Source organism: Hippocampus guttulatus, chromosome 12 (assembly GCF_054856545.1).
Source record: "Hippocampus guttulatus isolate MCC_2025c chromosome 12, RoL_Hgut_1.0, whole genome shotgun sequence".
Classification (NCBI taxonomy): Eukaryota; Metazoa; Chordata; class Actinopteri; order Syngnathiformes; family Syngnathidae; genus Hippocampus; species Hippocampus guttulatus.
The window spans coordinates 3562388-3583235 of NC_141272.1; positions in this window are offsets into that span (position 1 = coordinate 3562388).

Here is a 20848-nt window from a genome sequence, read left to right on the forward strand (position 1 = left end):
AACATGGACATATGGACGAGCAGGAACACCATTATACTGTTGGGGCCGTGTGCAAACGGTGCTCACGTGGCAATTCATTAGCGTTGTCATGAACTGATTTATGCCTTTGGCATTTAAAAGCTAGTTGGGCTTATGTCGCGTTACAATTCACTTTGAATGAATGCTAATATAAAGCTAATGTAAAGCTTTTCATTGCATTCAAAAATGAGAATGAATGCTGGTTAGCACGTCCGACTCACTGTGCAGAGGTGCAGCGTTCGATTCCACGCCCTGGCCTTCCTATGGGAGCTTGCATTTTCTCCCCTTGCCTGCAAGGCTTTTCTCTGGGTACTCTGGTGTCGTCCCGCATTCCAAAGACGTGCACGGTAGGAAGTGTGAACGCTCTAAATCAGAGCTGTTCTTCTGGCCCACAGGAGCCCTGCACCAACTGTTCTTCTCAGAGTATTCAGCCATAACTTTAATCCAGTTGTCTCGAACGTACTTTTAAGGCCGCCGTCATTTGCGATCTCCAGCAGTTTTTTAACTCATTTTGCGACCTCCAACGTTTTGTTTTTTTGGTGTAATCGGTCACGTGACGGAGAAGCGTGGTTTGACGTGAGTCAAGCGTGACACAGACGGATGTAACGGAGAATCCGGTATTTTTTCAAAATAAAACATCTTTCGTATTCCGAAATAAATAAAAGGGAATTAAAGCAAGTTCTTTCTGTGCGGCCCGGTACCAAATGCCCTGCGGACCGGTACCGTTCCGTGGACCGGCGGTTGGGGACCACTGCTCTAAATTGCCCTTAGCTGTGATTGTGCGTGCAAGTGGTGTTTCGTCTACTCTGCGATTGGCTGGCAACCACTTCAGGGTGTTCCCCGCCTATGACCCGAAGACACCTTGGATGGGCTCCGGCACACCCGTGACCCTCGTGAGGATAAGTGCATCGGAAAATTGATGGATGGCTATAACAGTACATTCTATTTCCCAAACCATCTGTGCACAAGCTGTCATTAAAAGCATTTGGGAAAAAAATTAAAGGGGTACTTCACATGTACGCCATTTGCAGCAGGAAAAAGTTAATATTTGTCTGTTATTCGTTTCTTTTTAATGTCACCTGCGTGGCATGTCTCCGCTCCAACTGAAAAAAATCACTTCTTGTCCCGTAACTGTTCATCGTACACCCGCGCATGCCTGCCTGTTTTTGTGCAGGTGTGCACACGGGCTCGACAAAACTTGTGGAACCACTGGTTCATGAAGAACCTTGAAGTTTCTTTTTTCCCATCACTAGCGGGAGGCCTTTATAAATGTTGATTTATTTATCCCCCTGGCCCCCCTCCAAACAGCAGCATTTTTTTTTTGAAACCCCAATTTTCTGATACTTCAGCTTTTTACAGATGTCACTCGTGCTCTTCTGATGATGTGATTTGTACTAATTCTTAACAACAGCAACACACACTGTGATAGTAAAGATACACATTCCCAACGTTCCACAATTAGAATTTCCCAAATGAACTCCCCAAAACTGCCATTCTCAAATTTTTTACACATATACACTGTACCTCCTCTTTCCACATTTTGTAAAATTCCCAATTTTTTGACCAATTCAAACCGTTCGAACATCAAGCCTCACATTCAAAATTTCAGCCCTTCAATACGACTGGCGGGCTATTGCCCCACAGTGAAGCCAACCTTTTCCCCGAATCCAGCTCGCCAGCCTCCCCAATGCACAACTACACACCTACTTTAGGTGTTCCATGTCACGCTTGAAAGCCTGCCTGCCTTTGCTTGCTTGACACAACAGGGACTTACATAATAGTGTGAACGTGTCCACTGCTTCTATGACCAGTCAAAACGAGGTCAGACTTTGCAGAAGAGTCTATTTGGAGTCCAAACGTAGCGCTCTGCCAGCATACATGCTACAAAGAACCATACCCCGTGTGTGTGTGTGCACTGTGGCACTTTCCTTCCAAAACATCTGCTGTGCTGAAATCAGCGCATGTAACAGTATTATTAGCATGACTGAAATGCTTCACATGGACCTGCAGTGCAAGCTCCCTCATTCTTATTGTGCTCTTTTTTTTTTTTTGTAATTCACTATAATATGGCATGATGGTAAAATATAAATAACTACATTAACTTTAAACACATTTACATTTGTACAACGATGAATCAGATATAATTACATGAATATCATAACCATATTTGACAATCAAAGAATTAGTCATTCAAGACACAATTTAAAATAATAAATGTATCCCTCCATCCGTCGGTCCCTTTTTTAATCGGTTACTGGTCACAGGGGTTGCGGGTGTGTGTGATGCAGCCCATCCCAGCGGTGTTCGGGCAGTAGGCGGGGCACACCCTGAACGCGTTGCCAACCATTTGCAGAACTAATAAATGTACACGTCATAAATATATTTCTCAAGCAGGACGTCAGTAGTTGACATTCCACAGATTAAGTCAATACAATTGAGTGTAAATATTATGTAATACGACAGCCATATAGTTTACACCAATCATCAAATAAAGATCATGTCACTCTTAATAAAATAAAATAAACTGTGGCAACAGTGCAAGTTAAAGTAACCTTGATTTGAATAGAACGGGCCGAAAAAATATTCAGTTCATTTTTATTTAACATAATGCACACAACTACACAACAATAGTTAATCAATGCATCAGGAATGGAATACAGTACAAATATAGTGGTTGAATTAATTGATTCGTTATAGAATACGTATGTATTATCTAATCAATCAAGGGCTCAGTGAATATGGACACATTTATTGTATTGACAGGATTGAGTTTTATGGGGAGAAAATACACGCGCGCACGCACGCGCACACACACACACACACATGCAGTGCGTCTGTCTGGCGTGCGCGTGCATGTCAAGGGTGGCCAGTGGACATTTCGTGTGGGAGAATACACAAGTGGAACAGGATGCTGTGAGGCTACCCGGCGAGAGGGCATCTGGCTTGGCCTCAGGGGCGGGAGAACTGCCAGGAGGCAGGTGCCCTGTGATCGGGCCCCACACCAACCGATTCAATATGACGGGCGTGAGGAGAGAAAGAAAGCACAACAAATCCACCTTCTACTGTACGGAGTTTCTTTCTCTTCACCTATACGAACTCCCTTTTTTTCACGCTCGTGGCAGTCAATACGATCAAAATGATCCCATCTTCATTTGCGTGGGCACCAAAAAAAAACAAAGCTCAGGCATATCACCTGATTTAAAAACTTGACACTGCTACTTGAGAAAACTCATTTTCGATCCTAGATTTATATTGTACTGTTTAGCGGCCCGGTGGGCGACTGGTTCTTGTGTCGGCCTCACAGTGCAATGGTGCAGGGTTCGATTCCGGCTCCGGCCTTCCTGTGTGGAGCTCGCATGTTTTCCCCGTGCCTGTGTGGGTTTTCTCTGGGTAATCCAGTTTCCTCCCACATTCCGAAAACATGCGAAGTGGGTTAATGGTGTCATTGTGAGCATGGATGGTTGTTTGTCTGTGTGTGCCCTGCCCTGATTGGCTGGCTGGCAACTGGTTCAGGGTGTCCCCCGCCTACTGCCCGAACACAGCTGGGATAGCGTCCAGCGCGCCCGCGACCCCAGTGAGGATACCGTAAGTGGTTCAGAAAATAAATGTTTCATGTATGATGACATGTTTATTGTTCCAATATTAGCTCTATCAGTTCCAGTGTATAAATATAAGTTGAAACAAATTTAAACTTATTAAAACACACAAAGACCTATTCAAGTGTGTCTTCTGAGTCACATCACGTGCGTGTCATGTTATGGTAACTATAACATCACAGTATTGTGGTGATGGTGGCAAAAGTACAGGGCCTCAGGGCAGGGAAGCAGTGAGGCACTCTGTTTCTTCAGTAAAAATTCTCGGATTTCCGTGAGCTACAAAATATCATCCTCAAAAAATTAGAAAGCATCAAATTAGGAATGTAGGATGTAGGGAGGGGCGGCCCGGTAGTTCAGTGGTTAGCACGTCAGCTTCACAGTGCAGAGGTACCGGGTTCGATTCCAGCTCCGGCCTCCCTGTGTGGAGTTTGCATGTTCTCCCCGGGCCTGCGTGGGTTTTCTCTGGGTACTCCGGTTTCCTCCCACATTCCAAAAACATGCATGGCAGGCTGATTGGATGCTCTAAATTGTCCCAAGGTGTGAGTGTGGGTGTGGATGGTTGTTTGTCTCTGTGTGCCCTGCGATTGGCTGGCAACTGGTTCAGGGTGTCCCCCGCCTACTGCCCGGAGACGGCTGGGATAGGCTCCAGCACCCCCCGCGACCCTAGTGAGGATCAAGCGGTTCGGAAAATGGATGGATGGATGGATGTAGGGAATTTATCAAATCTGTATGCATAAGTGTCACGGCATTTTGAATTGAACTACTGAATTAAAACTTTTTAAATTGTTCATAAATGTTAGAATTTGACTTTTGGGAAAAGTGAGTGCAATCTGAGAGAGCCTGACGCACGGTGTAGCTTTAACACGTGTTTTCCGCTGTTTTTCTCCACCTAAACGTTACGACCCTGTTCAATAAGATTCGTTGTGACGTTTGTCAGCGTGATTCTGGCCTGTGGAAGAAAGAAAAACGTGGCGAGAAGCGAAGCCCCCCCCCCCCCCCCCCCCTGTCCCCCTCTAAAAACTCCAGCTAATTCCACAAATATGCGTGAGTATTACTTGGCGGCTGAGTGTCAGACAGAGACGTCTTCTCGATGTTCGTCATTGCACTGTTTGAGACGATGCAGAAGCATGTTGTCAGGAATAATAAATAAAGCTGCGGCCGCCGTGTGCGCGCACGCTATGGAATCAATGCTGGATGGAATCGAGTCCGTCTGCTTGTCCCTTCACGCAGTGTGCGCGTGTGTGCTGTACTGTTCCTTTAACAACGCAGCAGCCACTATTCGATGTGCTTTTTGTACCCTCGGACATGGCAGCGCAGCTCACGTGTGTGCACAAACAAGAGGCCGAGTGTTCGCGCGCCGGCCCGGCCGCCGGGTTCAGCGCCACTGCTACAAAGCGCCAAAACCGCAGAATCTGAAAATGACACCGGGTTAAAAATGGAACATATTACTCAGCACCACCCCCCCAAAAAAAAAAAAAAATAGAAGCAAGCCTACTGTATGGTCGGGGTTGTTGCAGTAACAACAACACTCAGACTGAACTTCAACTAACATTTACTGGCCACAAAATATATTTTTTTACCCCTCAAAGGGCCATCACAAAATGATGCAACCATCCTATTTTTATCCTTTGTGTATTCTATTTTTGGAGCATCAGTGGGTTCTATTTTATTTTATTTTTTATGCTTCCGTAGGGTTTATTTGTTTTCAGAATTGCATGGCAGCCCGGGCGGTAAAGTTTGGCCAGTCAAACGAGCTAATGTTTGCAAGATATATACTGTGTGTGTATATGTGTGTATATATACAGTATATATATACTGTATATATATAGTAGTGTAGTGTGTGTGTATGTGTGTAAACGTAAAAAAAAAAACCTCACAGACCATATTCTTTCTTCTGTGGGAAGAACAAATATTAAAATGAAAATACTTAGCATTGCATCACGTCTATGGGGCATTCTCTTCTTGCGTCTCTTACAGCGGACATCAGTGCTGCCTGGGCCAAAAACTCTGGATTCGAACTTGCCGAAATGTTCTTGAAACCCCTCAAAAAGATGATTAAAAGTCTGTGACGTGATGAAGCACGGACAACAAACCGCACTCCAGCAGGGCTTCACGGTATGCCTACTTGGCGTACGTCGACTATTTTTCAGGCTACTCATGGCTGAAAATAAAGATGAGCATTTTTCTTCTTGAGACAGGCAGACTAAAAGTGCAGTATTTGTTCTTCAATCCACATTTGTTGACACACATCACCCGTCAGCTCATGTTGACTGTAAATGGAATGCGTGGCATGGAGTGATGAGAGACGCGCCCTATCATAATGTTGTTGTTTTATACAAAAAGTCACAGTCGTAGTAAAACATTGTCGACTGGTCCGCATTGACCCTCTTTCTCTCGGAAGCGGACTGGTATTGCGTATTTCCCTCTCGTGGGAAAATTCCTTTTTGGGCTTGTAATGTCCACTTACATAACAGTGTCCGTTTTTTAATATCTCGTCCATTTTTTTTACAGAAAGACGCTGCAGCCTTTTGTACCCGTCAACCTGCTCTCAGTGTGCGAATACCCTCCCACGTCCTCTCTTCCTCCCCATCTGCTTGTAACGCTGAGCCTTGAATAATGACAATTCAAAACAATGGAACCACTTGACGGTGGTTTCATAAGGCTTTCAATAATGTTTTGCTGATATCCCCTTGTGGCGAAAAAAAGAAAAGAAAAACCTTGTCAGCGTGGTCACTTTGATCAGAGGATCGAATGGTGTGTACAGATTTAAATATACGTTAACCACTTTCACATGCACACAAGATCATCACAACTGTGTACAGTCAAAGCTCTTTTCAAACGTACCCCGTTTACGTTTTCAGCCTTATAACGTTACGTCAAAGTCACGATTTCAGGTACCGTATTTTCCACACTAAAAGGCGCACTGGATTATGAAGCGCACCTTCGTCGAATGGCCTATTTTCTAATTTTTTTCATACATTGGGCGCATCGCATTATAAGACGCGATCTACAATGCATCCACTAGATGGAGCTATGCTCAAGGAAACGCCAACAGAACAATCGGATGTCAGTAAAACGTATTTCATAAAGCAGCGACACAGTTCACTTCACCAACAGCAAGTTATACCATTGACTCATTAACGTTGAACTCTCTTGCCGCCGCTCTATTTCCGTGTTCAACTGCGTAACCGATCGCCTTAAGTTTGAACTCTGTGTTGTCAACATGTCTCGAGCAAGGAGCCAATTTGGGGTCGAAATATTACCGTAATGACCATACACAAGGCGCATCGTATTTTAAGGCGCGCTGTGAGCTCTTCTCAGAGCACAAAAAGCTCCAGAAAAAAACAAAAACAAAATAGGCTTGTGAGTTGTGTGGATGCTCACTGAGCCAAATCTCATTTGATGTCACCGCTAGTGACCCATCAGCGTTTTGGGATTTTGACGGTGACTTCACAGGCTTATTTTCCCCATTAATTCCCGTTTGTACGACTTTGGTGGCATTCTGCTTCAGAGGTCCCCCTGTACTCTGTCTTTGTTGATTTTTCCACTTGATTTTGATTGACTCACTTTGGCCAAGTATTACAATTCCCCCAATACAGGAATCTTCCAAATGGGGAACGCTTCAAGCTCTCTGAGCTCCTAAACGGTTATGATAGATGACGCCGTCATTAAAAGCAGTGGAGCTCATCTCTGGGCTCTACTTGATGCATTCGAGGATGTTTTGATCGTGCTCCCTAAAAGGCACAGACCCATGAAAGAAATGAACGCACGCCAACAAAAATCAATGCAGCAGCACTGAAGTATTTTAGTTTTGAAACAACCGTCTTGAGTATCGCAAACTGAACTTCTAATCTGCTATGCCAGAGGAGAGGTAGAAATGGAGGAAAATATGTTTCGCTGAAGGCCGCACACATTTCACCTTAGACAAGTTCTCTATTCTTCTCCGTGTACTTAAAAAAAAAACACAGATGACAAACCGGCGGTATATGCATTTAATCCTCTTCAGAAAAGCAGGCAGAAAGTGCTACAGTAAACAGATTACGGACTGAATAGCTGTGCTACGACTGGTTTGCGGTGATAACGAATACCAATAGAACACAGAGGGGAATGGAATTGATCGACTTTTTATAAAACTTGACAAACCAATGTTGCTTTCCATATCGGCGCTTCCTGAAAGAAACCCCGCGGGTGCCTCTTTAAATAGGTTCCAGGGGATCTATAATGAGGTGCGATGGGGTATATCCCATGTATACATGACTGGAAGCAATACATCATGTTAAAGTGTATCTGGAAAACGCCATTTTCTCATGGTCATGGACGATCCAGAGGACAAAATGCAGCAAAGCTTGCTCCGAACGTGAACGTGAGCGGCAACAAGAGGATCGTGTCATGGAAGTTCCATTGCGTAATACGGTGAATACACTCCAGAGATATATTTGAGAAGCTGCAAGAGTAAACCTGGAGAAAATAAGACGGATGGAACCATTATTCAACGGAAATTTCAGGCACGGTGCACCTCAAAATGTGGGAGATGGAACACTGGTGACATCAGCGTCTAAATGACACCATAAGATGTACTCTGCCAGTTTGTATTGAAGCGCTTCTCTGATTTTCAGTTGTCTGCACTTTTACCTTTTGTTGGTTCAATTTGTTTATTTTTGTACAGTAAAATCACAACGACAGCAAACGCGGAATGCGCTGCCAAGATTTATTTCCTTGAATGTGTCCGGTCGGCTATTTTGAGCTGCAAGAACGTTTTAAAGTGTACAGATGAGATGTGTACTGCGAGTGTCCCGTGCAGTTTGGTATTCATCACCGCGCAGCCTTAGTTGGAACCTGCGGGCCTGTTTTCTCAATTAGACTCTGACAGCAAGTCGAGTGCACGACCAAGAGCTGCAAATGTCTCTTTGGACTTCAGGATCACCTCCATCCGTCTTAAGCGCTCCCTGTTGACACCCACTCTCTCGATGTGTGTGTCTGCATCTGTGTGTGTGTGCGTGTGTTCCCGCAATGCAACTGTATTGGTCTCCGAGGAGCAAGTTAACCCTGGGGTGCAAACGCAGGGAGTAGCAGCTGGAGATCGACTCTCCCTTGGTTCCTGTCCCAATTAATTAGCATGGACAAAGATGTCTACGTAAACACACGCATCTGTCGACCGCACGCAAACACACACGGACGCGCACAGCGGGGGGTTTAAAGCAAAGAAGCGAGAGTTTATGGCGACTTCCAACAAAAAGCCTCGTGTTTCAAATGACAGCAGTTGTCATTTCAGGTGTTTTTCGTGTTGCTGAAACTGAATACGTGGTGTATTACTCAAAAAGTAGTCGGACATGACTTCACCACATATTACAGTGAGACTGAGGTGGAGTGCAAAGTGCCTGGTTGTGCTGCATGTGGCTGTCCAAAGAATTTAAAAAAAAAACAGAACAGCTATATTTTGCGGCCTCACAGCGCAGAGGTGCAGGGTTCGATTCCGGCTCCGGGCTTCCTGTGTGGAGTTTGCGTGTTCTCCCCGTGCCTGCGTGGGTTTTCTCCGGGTACTCCGGTTTCCTCCCACATTCCGAAAACATGCACGGTAGGCTGATTGAACACTCCAAATCGTCCCTAGGTGTGAGTGTCAGTGCGGACGGTTATTCGTCTGTGTGTGCCCTGTGATTGGCTGGCAACCGGTTCAGGGTGTCCCCCGTCTACTGCCCGAAAACAGCTGGGATAAGCTCCAGCATGCCTAGCGAGCCTTGTGCCCTTAAAAAAAGAGATGGGTGTTTTTTACATGAACTTGGTTGTAATGAGGAAAGAGGAGAAGCTCAAGGAAATGGAGGAATTACATTTACATCTTCAATTTTTTTGTTTTTTGTCCATAAGGCCAACCAACTCAACCTTTCTCTCGTTTATCCATTAAAACGTGTCCACGTGCGCATCTGCAAATTTAAGTTAAGCTTGTGAGTTAAGTGTCAGTTTCAGTGAGTAGGCGTGCTTCTTTTGTGGTTGGCACCTTCGCAGTCCATAGAGAATTAAAACTCGTTCCACTGTGGACAGTGACACTGATGTTCCAGCATGCAGTTTCAAGTTCCAGGCAGGCTCGAGCATAGGTGGTTCTTGGGTCATTCTTGAGCATCTGTGCCAATTTTCTTTCATTGGAGGGTGACAGTTTGTGTCTTCCAGACCTTGGCAATGTGGCGATGTATTCAAATAACAGTTGATCTGAAGATCTTGGGATCAGCAGTTCAGAAATGGCTCCACAAGAATTTCCTCAGTGTCGCAGTCACCTTGAAAAAGTTGCTCAGTTACTTCACTGATTATTTTCAAAGTAACTACGATGACGATTTATTTTCATAGTTACCTTAAGCAAATACCGACAACCGTGATTAACATAAACATGACACCTGGGATTGCCACTTCATTTTTTTTCTTCTTTGTACTTTGGGGCAGTCTGGATACTTCATCGGCACCACGCTGCCTCTCACAGGTCGGTCTTGGTACTGTGCTGATCATCCAGCGCATAGCACGGCATTATAAGATCAGTAAGCAGGCACATATGGCGGTTTTTCATCATCAACTGAGGGGTCACTTAGATTTAAGAATTGGCGTGTCTAACTTAATATGCGGATTGACAATCAAAGCTACAGCATTTTATGAGCACCGTGCTGCTGTGTGGGCCTGGAGTAAATGTGTTTTACTGACATGAAAGCCACAGCAGGATCGGCTCCATAATATCATGCACATGTTTAACTTTATGAATGGCTTTTACATTGAATGCAGGTGAAAACACCGCAGCGCACTTGTGCACAGTTGCCTGTCTGAAGAGGGTTAAACTCAATCCTTGTACGTGACGCCTGCCGCATCCTACTCCTGTCGCCGCAAGCTCCTCAAATCATATGACATTTTGCTGATGACTGTGTCACTCAGCAGATGGCTGACAGCTCCGTCGCGTCTGCCCACTGGTGATGTTAGCGCGTTAAGAATGAAGGAAGAAGAAGAAGAAGAAAAAAAGCTTTATGCTGGCTTTAAATCAAAGAATGTTTCCTCAAATGGCAGCAGGCTAAAGCGAATAATACATCATGGCCTTCATCGTGATGAATTTGGCCTTGAATCACTTGAATGAGGTCTCACATGCCTGCCAATGAAAAGAGAAGATGTATGTTTACGAAAGCCAGACAAAATGGTTGAATATACTGTATTTTCGTGAAAAACACTCAACCATTCGAGGCTATTTCAAGATCTTCCCACAGGAGGACATCCATTTCTAATCAAAGACCCCAGCTGAGGCCTCCTGCACTCATGTGCGCGCGCACACGCACACGCACACACACACACACACAATGCAATTCTTTCGTTGTTGAGGCAGTCTGATAGTGTTATATGTCCTTTTTTATATCAAAGTGAAGCTTCAAACAGTAGATGACACAAACACCTAACGAAGGGTTCTGTTAAAACAGAAAAGTAAATCCAAAACAAAGTCCCAAGAACAAAACGAATCCAAAGTAACAAACAAAACCATGGCAGAAGCTAAAACCGCAAAACCAGAAACATGACCAAAACAAATCTGACAGGAACAAACAGCAACAAACAAACATGACAGTAGCCAAGAGCAAACAATGACCCGACACTGAGTGTTCGGGCGGGAGTCCTTTTATACAACTCATAATTATATAACGACCAACAGGTGTGCAGCTGCAGGGGGAGCCCTACAGTGCCACCTGTTGGTCCCAAACCAAATCATGACAGATGCAAAAAGCTTTGTATTGCAGGATGTCACTATTGTAGTCGGATGTTAATAAATACTTGCTCGGTGCCAGAATATTCACATGATTAGCCAAGAGAGAAACATTTGAGAGCTGAAGATACACCATGTAACAACTTACACCTGCATGCATTGATCAGACCACCTGCATTAATTGGTTTGGAAATCCAAGGAAACGGCTGCTCATTTGGTTTCTCAATATTTATTTAGCAGTCTTTCTGCCCATCACGTTTGATATTCAGCACTTTGCAAATTGCACAAATAAAGCTCCTGGTTATCCTGAGAGAGAAATTCCTGCCTTATCATTCATGGCAGTTGGTATTTAAAAAAAGAAAAATCTCTAATGACAAGCAAGCTAGCATAACTTGCTACTGAATTAGTCCCCACTAAAAGACAACAATAACTTTTATAGCATGTGGTATACTAATCCGAGCATTAACATGAGTTTACCAAGAGAGACAGCCCAGGAACGAGAAATTATACAATTAAATTAGACCACATTCTTTTTTTTTTTTTTGCCCCTAAATTTTGTCTTGTTTTCCCCACTGCACTTATGTACTCAACCGCAGAGTAGCAGGTGTCTAATTAAGGCGCCAAAGTGAGAGGAGGCCTGTATTTGTATGAATGCTTGGTCAGAGTCGAAGCGAGTCCGTTGATGTCTGTTGATTGGTCGATGGGGAACTGTTACTTCTGTTTCAAAATGACAATGGAGCAGTTTCTTTTTGTATGTCCTTTTACCCTTGGTTGCTGCCAATTAACCAAATATATAAATATATACTGTACATGTACAGTATGTATGTATGGATGGATGGATGGATGTACAGAATGTGTAGAGAGAGAGAGAGAGAGAGAGAGAGAGAGAGAGAGAGAGAGAGAGAGAGAGAGAGAGAGAGATGCAGTCCCAAACATAAATATTATTTGTCCAATTAATAAAGGTTTTATTTGGGCGAGAGCTCAACCTTTGAATATCTGTAAATACTTCCGATATTAACTTTCTAAAAATTAGATGAAATTAAAGGTCAACCAGACTTCCACTTGTGTTCCACTTTCCAGTTTCACTGTAGATATAAACGGCTGAGTTTTGCCCTCATGATGATTCTTCCCAAGATTCATTTTTTCAGACTAATCTTGACGCTTACAGATAAACGATTTCCGGGCCTTAAAAATAACTCTCATGGCTTTTAGAAATTAAATTCTAATTAGAAACAGTGAGCAGAGCCTCTGTCTGGTTTTAATAACAAATAAACATGGATTTTTTTCCCTCCATTTTCTTTGTCTAAATATTACATATCAACTCATATAACGGCCCAGTGAGGGTTTTGTTAATTTGAGATGGACATCGTTTGTCGTCATCACACCAAGAGGATAAGAAGAAAGAGATTTAACAGCCTGATAGATCGATGGATTATATTGAAAATGGTAAAAAGAGAGACTGATGTAACAAATAACGTATGTAACCGGTTTCTTTCTCTGGGGGCCTGCTTGGTGTCATATGGAGATGCACTTTGTCACTTAATAAATGTGCGAAGACCCCCCCCCCCCCCCCCGCCCCCCCCACACACACACGCACCTCTATTATGCAACCATTTCAGTATTTCTACAATGAAATCACGGTAATGTGAGGGGGAGAAAACAAAGAATTTGGGGTAAAGATTACGGACTTGGCAGCGTGTGTGTTAGAAGCTGTCAGATATGCCTTCCAGAACCTCATTAGCATACTTCTTTCGTCTAAATATAGCCCGTCATCCCAAACTGAAGGGCAAACAAATGGATCCACGGAAACGGGCGTTGAAGTAATGTTAGCTGGTCCACTTTAAAAATATAATAATCGTGAAGACGACGGCATGTTGTAAAACTAACTTATGAATGTGACGCCGATGTGCCCGTGGTTGCGGTTTACGAGGGCATTTGGAAACGTTTACCATGCTACTTGCGACGGAGCAAACTGCAAATGACTGCAGGCTGCAGGGATGCCAGGGGATTGTGTTGAAAGGTCACAGGCAAAACAAGCTTGGCTGGAGGCAGGACATGCAGTGAAGAGGAAGCATGTGTTGAAGATGCACAAATCTGCTGGGACTTCCTCCCCAAAAAGTCGCAGAGACTCAACGGTATACTGCGGTTTGCATAAAGAGAGTATGACACGCTGTTCCAGGCAGGCGACGGGCCTGGATCGGCTGGCTGTGCATACACGTGAACCTGTGTGTGTTGCGCCGTGTTCCTGATCCGATTATAGTCAACTCATAAAGGGTTGCTCCCTTTTTTGCATGAAGAGCTGAAGCAAAGCAGGTCACAGATGCTTGTAAATGCCAGGGCCCAACGGAGACCATCGCCCTGGAAGAAAAAAAACGTCAATTCACGATACGTCACCTCGCAAATAGTTCCCCAAAAGTTCACCAAGGTTACTGTATTTTCCTGACTATGAGCTGCTAATTCCCCCCCCCCCCCACGCTTTCAACCCTGAACCTTTTAACGTGACGCGCTGTATTTATGAACATCTTCTAACAGGCTTCAAGCCGTCAATAGATTTACCCACAGTCTCGTCACATCTGACCTCTGAAATTACCGAACACGTCACAGTGGATCAATAAAACTGTGCGAGTCTGCGAGTCTGCCCTGAATGCTGAATATTAATTGCCATCTGCGCTCGGAGTGCGCACGCAGGCTGCCTGAAATTCTGACGTCTGTGCGTAGCAATGCACGACTGTGTAGGAGCGTCTGTAGAAGATATAGTAGGGCGAAAAGAAGTCTCTTGAGTTGAATTGAATGAGCATCGGGGGCAAGTGCCATAAATACATCCCTCTCTACAGTGTGATCCCCGTCCCTCTGTTGTTTGTTTATACCCGTACATGCTCTGTGATTGGTTGCTGACCCGTCCAGTGTGTACCCCTGAGAAGGCTCCAGCACACCTGTCACCCAAAATAATTACCAACACAATTTTTTAAATCGAGTTTTACACATATAGCACATATCATAGCACAATGACATGAAACACTTATTAAGAAACGTTTTGTGTCTTTGTTTCATCACGACTACAATATCAGTTTTTCAGGGATCTAGACAGCACAACCAAATCTCTTCATCTGGGATTCAAAGCCTTTAGGAACTGTAATAAATGCTCCAAACCTCCTTCCTGTTGACATTCTACAACTAATATTAGAGGAGCGCTCAAGTGTTGTTTTGCATTGTATCGTGGTTGGCTTTCTTACCTTCTGAAATTAGAATCTGAACCAGTTGGGGCAATAAACCCATCAAGTCACTGCGACAAGTGAAAGAGAAAAAAGTGGGTGTAAAAGCATCACCTCTCTTTCCCACGCACCAAAACAACACTAGAATAGGGAAGAGTGCTGTCCGGCCCTCACATACCTGAGGATGACTAATTTGTTTCAAAACACGCGCACACACCTCATGTGTGCCGTTTCAACTCAGAAGATAGTTAGGGTTAGGGTTAGGGGTTAGGGGTCAGGGTTTGGGGTTAGGGGATAAGGTTAGGGCTAGGGGTTAGGGTTGGGGGTTAAGGTTAGTGTTAGGGGTTAGGGTTTAGGTGTAGGGGTTTGGGGTAGAGGTAAGGGTTAGGAGATTAGGGTAAAGGGTTAGGGTTAGGAGTTTGGGGTTAGTGTTAGAGGCTAGTGTCAGGAGTTAAGGGGTTAGAGTTGAGGGTTTGAGTTAGGGGGTTAGTTTCTGCAAGTAATGGAGGCAATTATAAAAATTTTTAAGGGGGTGCAAATTTGTGTGTGCATGTGCGTGTGTGTGTGTGTGTGTGTGTATTTGGGGGTGAATTTGTCACACGGTCCACTCCTGAATGAAGCAAATTGATTCATAATTTTTGTTCTGAATGTTTTTGTTGCCATTGTTTTTTTTAATTTTCTTATTTTTTTAGCTGAATAGCGAGCAGCTTCTACAAATTGCAACAAAAGCTAAAACAAGGCAAAGCAAATCTTGTGTGTCATAGAAATGCACTCAGAACAAAGGGTGTCTTCATCATGTAGCTCCCAGTCAAAGTAAAGCGATGACTGCATTTGGAGCTTGTGTGGAACTATATTGATTTATCTCTATCATTGATGAGATCTCGCACATCCTTGCCCGCTTTCTCCTCCACATTTCAAAGGCTCTCACGTCAGATCAAATAGAACACACGAGTTCAAAACCATTGGGGTTTTTTTTTTTTTTTACCAGACAAGGCATGTTACTGCACTGTTTAGATAAAAAACAAGAATGGCCGGTAACCAAACGGGCATATTCATTATCTGTTTTACTGTACATCTCTTGTGTTTCATGTCAATTTGTCAGAGTGGTCTTGTCTGGACTGTTTTGTGGCTGGCCAATTGTATATTTATTTGGCTTTACAATGGCTCTCTTCGTGTAGCCTGAATTAAATTTAAATGCTATTCTGTTATCCACCTACAAAGGCAGAGAGCTTAAATTGATACAGTTAATCAAATCTCGTGATGTAATACAGGAGATGAGTGAGACACACCGTGCATATCTAATACACTTTTTGAGCACACGTCCTGTTGTGCATCCTAGTTGTTCAAGAACCTTGAAAAACAAAGCGTAGTCGAGCTTTGAAGGGTTCGCATTGTGAAAAGCTGCTGAGATAGCTACAAAACAAATCTTCAAACAATCAGTGACATAAATAGAGATGACATTTTGGACCTGACAGATGCTAATGTGGTGGTTGTTCCTCAAATGCATATTAGCAACACACTGCCTGCCCATGACTCGCAGCCCTGGCAGCTTGTTTATTTTGCTTGAAAGTCAGCAATCGCAAAAGGAGATGTATAAAGAATGGCCTTTATCATGCATTTGGAGAAGAAAATGTACCATGGCCGGCCATAAAAAAGGGCAGCACCTGGGTTTGACAAAGCAAATTGGCAGCAAATGGGTAGCCTAACGAGGTTATGAAACCCTTACCGATGCAGCGAGTAATGCTCGTTTCTTAAATATGGGCTGTGTGAAGTCCGTCAGGTTCGGTTTAGCAATGTTTTGGACCGATAATATTAGCTCATCTGACTTTCTTGATATACCGGAACAGACCTTAATCCAATCAGGATATTTTTTTTTTATGTATTTACACAGCGGTATGAATCATCATCCATGAGCAGAATTTTATAACATTCCTGACATAATCATAGGCATATCAAAGTGCATGTTTAAAAAACAATAATATGAAAATAATAAGATGAAATCAGCAGAGTTTGATGGGAAATTCACTCACCCAAGCCTATCAGTTAGTCTTAATTCACCGGAAATTATATTTAATATTCATTCATCTGCTGAAGAAAAACTATCACAAGGGCAATCACGTCTTGTCTTTACTTTGTCCTTCAAAACAATGTGAACAGGGGGTTGCGCTCTAAAATAGAAGTACCGCAATTTCCGCACAATAAGGCGCACCTAAAAACATTCAATTTTCTCAAAAGCCGACAATGCAATTTTTAATCCGATGTTCCTTACATATGGATCCCTTTTCTGATTTCTTGGATGTAGTATTTTAAAAATGTTCTGTAAAGCACTTTGTCCTAGCTGCAGCAGTTGTGAAGGCTCTATATAAATGAAGCTGTCTTGTCTTGTATTCGCTTTGGCGTAGCTCCATCTAGTGGATGCATAACGCAATTGCAGCAAATATTGTAGTTTCTATTCTATGTGCCTGATAATGCGGTGTGCCCTATAGATGAAAATGGTTTCAAAATAGGCCATTCAATGAAGGTGCGCCTTATACTCCGAATCGCCTTATAGTGCAGAAAATACTTTTATGGTGGTCTTCGGAGATACTCATTATTATTATTAGAAAGATGTCATTCATAAGTTTTAACAACATGCTGGTGAATGCAAAGACTCATTGTGAAAATCAACATGAAAGCAACTCTTGTGTCCACTTGATGTCGTCAGAGAGTGAAATTAAACTCTTTAGCTGCAGAATTGAGATTCATCAAAGGGAAGAAGTCCTCTTGGTCTCGAGCAGCCTTTTGGCAAATCGCTGAGTTTGGAAATGATTTTGCTTTCATGTGCACTTCCCAGCAACTGAAATTTGGGAGAGAAGCACTCTAGAAATTGTGATCAAAGGCAATATCTCTTTTGCAGCCATGATCAGGCAATGGTTTATCGGCCCTGTGAAGCTTTTTTACTTGCGATCCTCTCTCTATTTCAGACACTGTTTGATCTGTGTTCAGTGCGTTTCATAATGTGTGAAGAGATTGCATGTCGCTGCATTTTGATATTTTGAGGGGGGGGGGGGAGACTGAACATCGTCAGCTTTGCTTGTTTTCTTTTTCTCAGTTCACGTGTTCTTCCCTTTGAATCTCGTCCCTAATTGCCTAACCTTGCTTTGCCACATATCCCGATTGGTTGGCTGGCTGGCTGGCTGTGTCTGAAGACTTAATACCTGTACTTGCAATTTTTTTTTTTTTTGTATAATCACAATCACTGGATTCCCAAGGCGTTTTGTTGCAGTCAGTGCAGAGATCATCCTTTCAACGGAACTCACAGAGGACTCTTAATGGCATATGACTTGGCAAAAACATAAGGATGCTAAATTTCGCTGTATCTTGCATTGAAGATGAGGTAGAAGAGCGGCATCGTGTAAGAAATCAGTTGTCGTTAACTTTCTCAACCAAAGACTCAAATTTAGTGTTTGGTTGTTAATGCAAGGAAATTGTGTCCCCGGTTTATGACAATGTAAAAATGATTATCATTCTAGTAGAACCTCCCTGACCACATGACACACTATTGGGGCTCATACACAGACATACAGCCGTGTGTGCAAGGAAGCTTCCAATTGCTCACATCACATGCACACCCGACTTCATCATCCGCAAGGGGAGCTCTTAAAGTTTACCTGCCAACTGGGTTCCAATGGATGGAACCCAGCTAGTCGATTTCTGTTTCCAAAATGTCAAGAATGGCGTGCGCTCCGACCATCATGATTTTACGGCAAATGAGGAATGTTATTTATAGGGATATTTTGCATTCCGTAGCTGTGCAAACACTCCGTTACGCCCGATTCTACCCATGCAAAGTGGAGCAAAATACCAAAAGAATGAAAACTCCGCCCATGTGAACAGTTAGACTGCGTTTTACAGATTGGCTCTGGATGCTCAAGTCTCTGTCTCTCTCTCTTGCGCGCACACACACACACACACACACACACACACACACCGCCCTGCGCATGCTCAGCGTAAAAATTTCAAATCTCCATTCAAAGCATGCATTTATTCATCATCGTACATTATTCAATTTTTAATCAGGCAGTGACATTCTGGGTTCCAACATTTAATAGCCCGACAGGAATAGCCTTGACAGGACACTGCAGGGATTCTGTGAATTTGGCCCCTACATCCTGCACACCTTCCATTTTGAATCGGACATCATGTTCCTGTTGTTACTACTGTAGAGTGCTGGTTTAATCTGCCTTGCATAGAGTTTCTTGTCTTTCCTGTCGCTAGGCAATAGTTCTTTGGCAGCATTAATCGCTACGCCAACTTTTTTGTATTTGCCCGTCAAGCACAAAGATGACTCAGAGATCCTGCTGAATTTTGTATTTCCTATTTAATCCTTGAGAATCCATCAGACTGTTAGTTTTCAGAAAATGTTCCCGCTGAAGTGTCATCCCCTTTTCTGCGTGTCGGTAACAAATAATTGATATACAATGGAACTAATCTAAAGTTGTAATTTTGAAAATTGCTGCGTCCCATAAATTCGGACTGAGCTGTGATAATGACTGTCAGATTCCATTCGGTGTCACCTCACTAGACATTATTTGATTTGAGCAGTGACGTGCAGTGAGGGTTGGGGAGGCACTGATCGTTCATGTTTGTCAAGGCTTTTTGGTTTTTCAAGTAACAAAATCCTGTATGCGTCTGCATACTCAGGCATTGAGAATAAAAGACAGGGAAAGCAGAAAAGGTGGGTTTTTTTGGTATGTTTTTGTTAATAGCACAGCCACAAAGCCAGTCTTTACGTGTATACCATTGCATTTGAAAAGAACGAGGAGCTTCAAACCTTGTAGTTCTAGCGTCGGATTTCCAGTATTTATGATTTTCCGCTTTTTTTGAAAGTCCAGCTTTGCAAAATTTCTGAATTTGGAAATGAAATCCTCCATTTTCAGGGCGAAAAATGACAGCTAGTGTTTTCGCACAGCACACTTGTTTACTTTTTGCGCACGGGTCAGAGTTCAGTGTGACCAGGCTGGTGGCAGGCTATCAGGCTGCTCATTATCGCCACCTTCCTAGAGGCAGAGGTACTGGCTGACTCAAGGCAAGCGTTTTCCCTGTGGATTTATGTCATATTGGCTGTCCATGCCTCACCTCTCGTCTCCAAAGGAGACTCCGTTTATTTAAGCAGGAAATAGAGAATTCACACCAAAAGCATAGTCCAGAGAACAACTATTAATTAATACTTGTTATTTTATTACTTTGTTTCTTTTTCCTGTCACGATGGCAGGGGAGGCACAGCCTCAACTGCCTACCCTGACTACATGTTCCTTGATTTGAGCCTGCATCAAATGATCAACCTGCTACATGTGCTTCGCTTTTTTTCTGATGCATTTCTGACACCTTTTCTAAAAGAAGTACAATGAGAAGAGAAGAACAATATTTACTGTGATTTACAGTAATCATGAGACTTATTTAATGCAGAAATAATTTGGTCGTGTTCAAGTACTTTCACCCAGACTGTTTCAGTGTCATGTGACTGCGCAAAGTGTGGCTTCTCTTAAGCGGTGTTTAGCACCATTAGCCTAGCGCTTTGTATACATAGGACTTTGATTTGGATCATGCATGTGATTATTGTGCATTTTAAGTCATCAATTTGTGATGTTTGATGTCCAATGTTTGTGTACAACTGTGTAGCGCTGCAGCGTTATAGCCTTGTGCGAGCTGCTAGCTAGCTGATAGTGGAGCTTATCTCACAAGGGTTACCTAAATGCAACGAACAGGATTTAGCCTCGGGCTTCACTACACAAGATGTGCTGTACTGATAATTTAAACTGTATTTATCATGCCATATGCAGCTAATCCAATTTTCACGTATTTATGTATTGCAACCGCAGCTTTGTCAATTTGTTCCAGCAAAATGCCTTGTCACACTCTTCTACACAAAGGTCATTTCTGTTCCTTTTTTAGGATCGTGTCTGCGCAGGAAATCAATCACATGCAAATCATGTTGCCCCTGCTCGTTCATGCGTGAACACATTCCCAAGAACATGTTCCGTTCTTATGGCTGTATTATGTTTATTCCCATGAGAACAAAACAGATGCCATTCCTGCGAGGAAAGATGACGGCTCTCTAACAACAAACCTGTCATTTGGAAAATGGGATACATAGTCAGATGCAGTGAAAATAAATACATTGAAGCATCCTCGAAAAAGGAAAATTGAGCATTCGAAAACGATTAGGGATCTATAATTTAATTAATGACAGTTGGATATTAAAATGTCATTTCTATTGCAGACATTTTACGTGCCTAGAAAATACCCTGTATCTTGAGCTGTGTTAA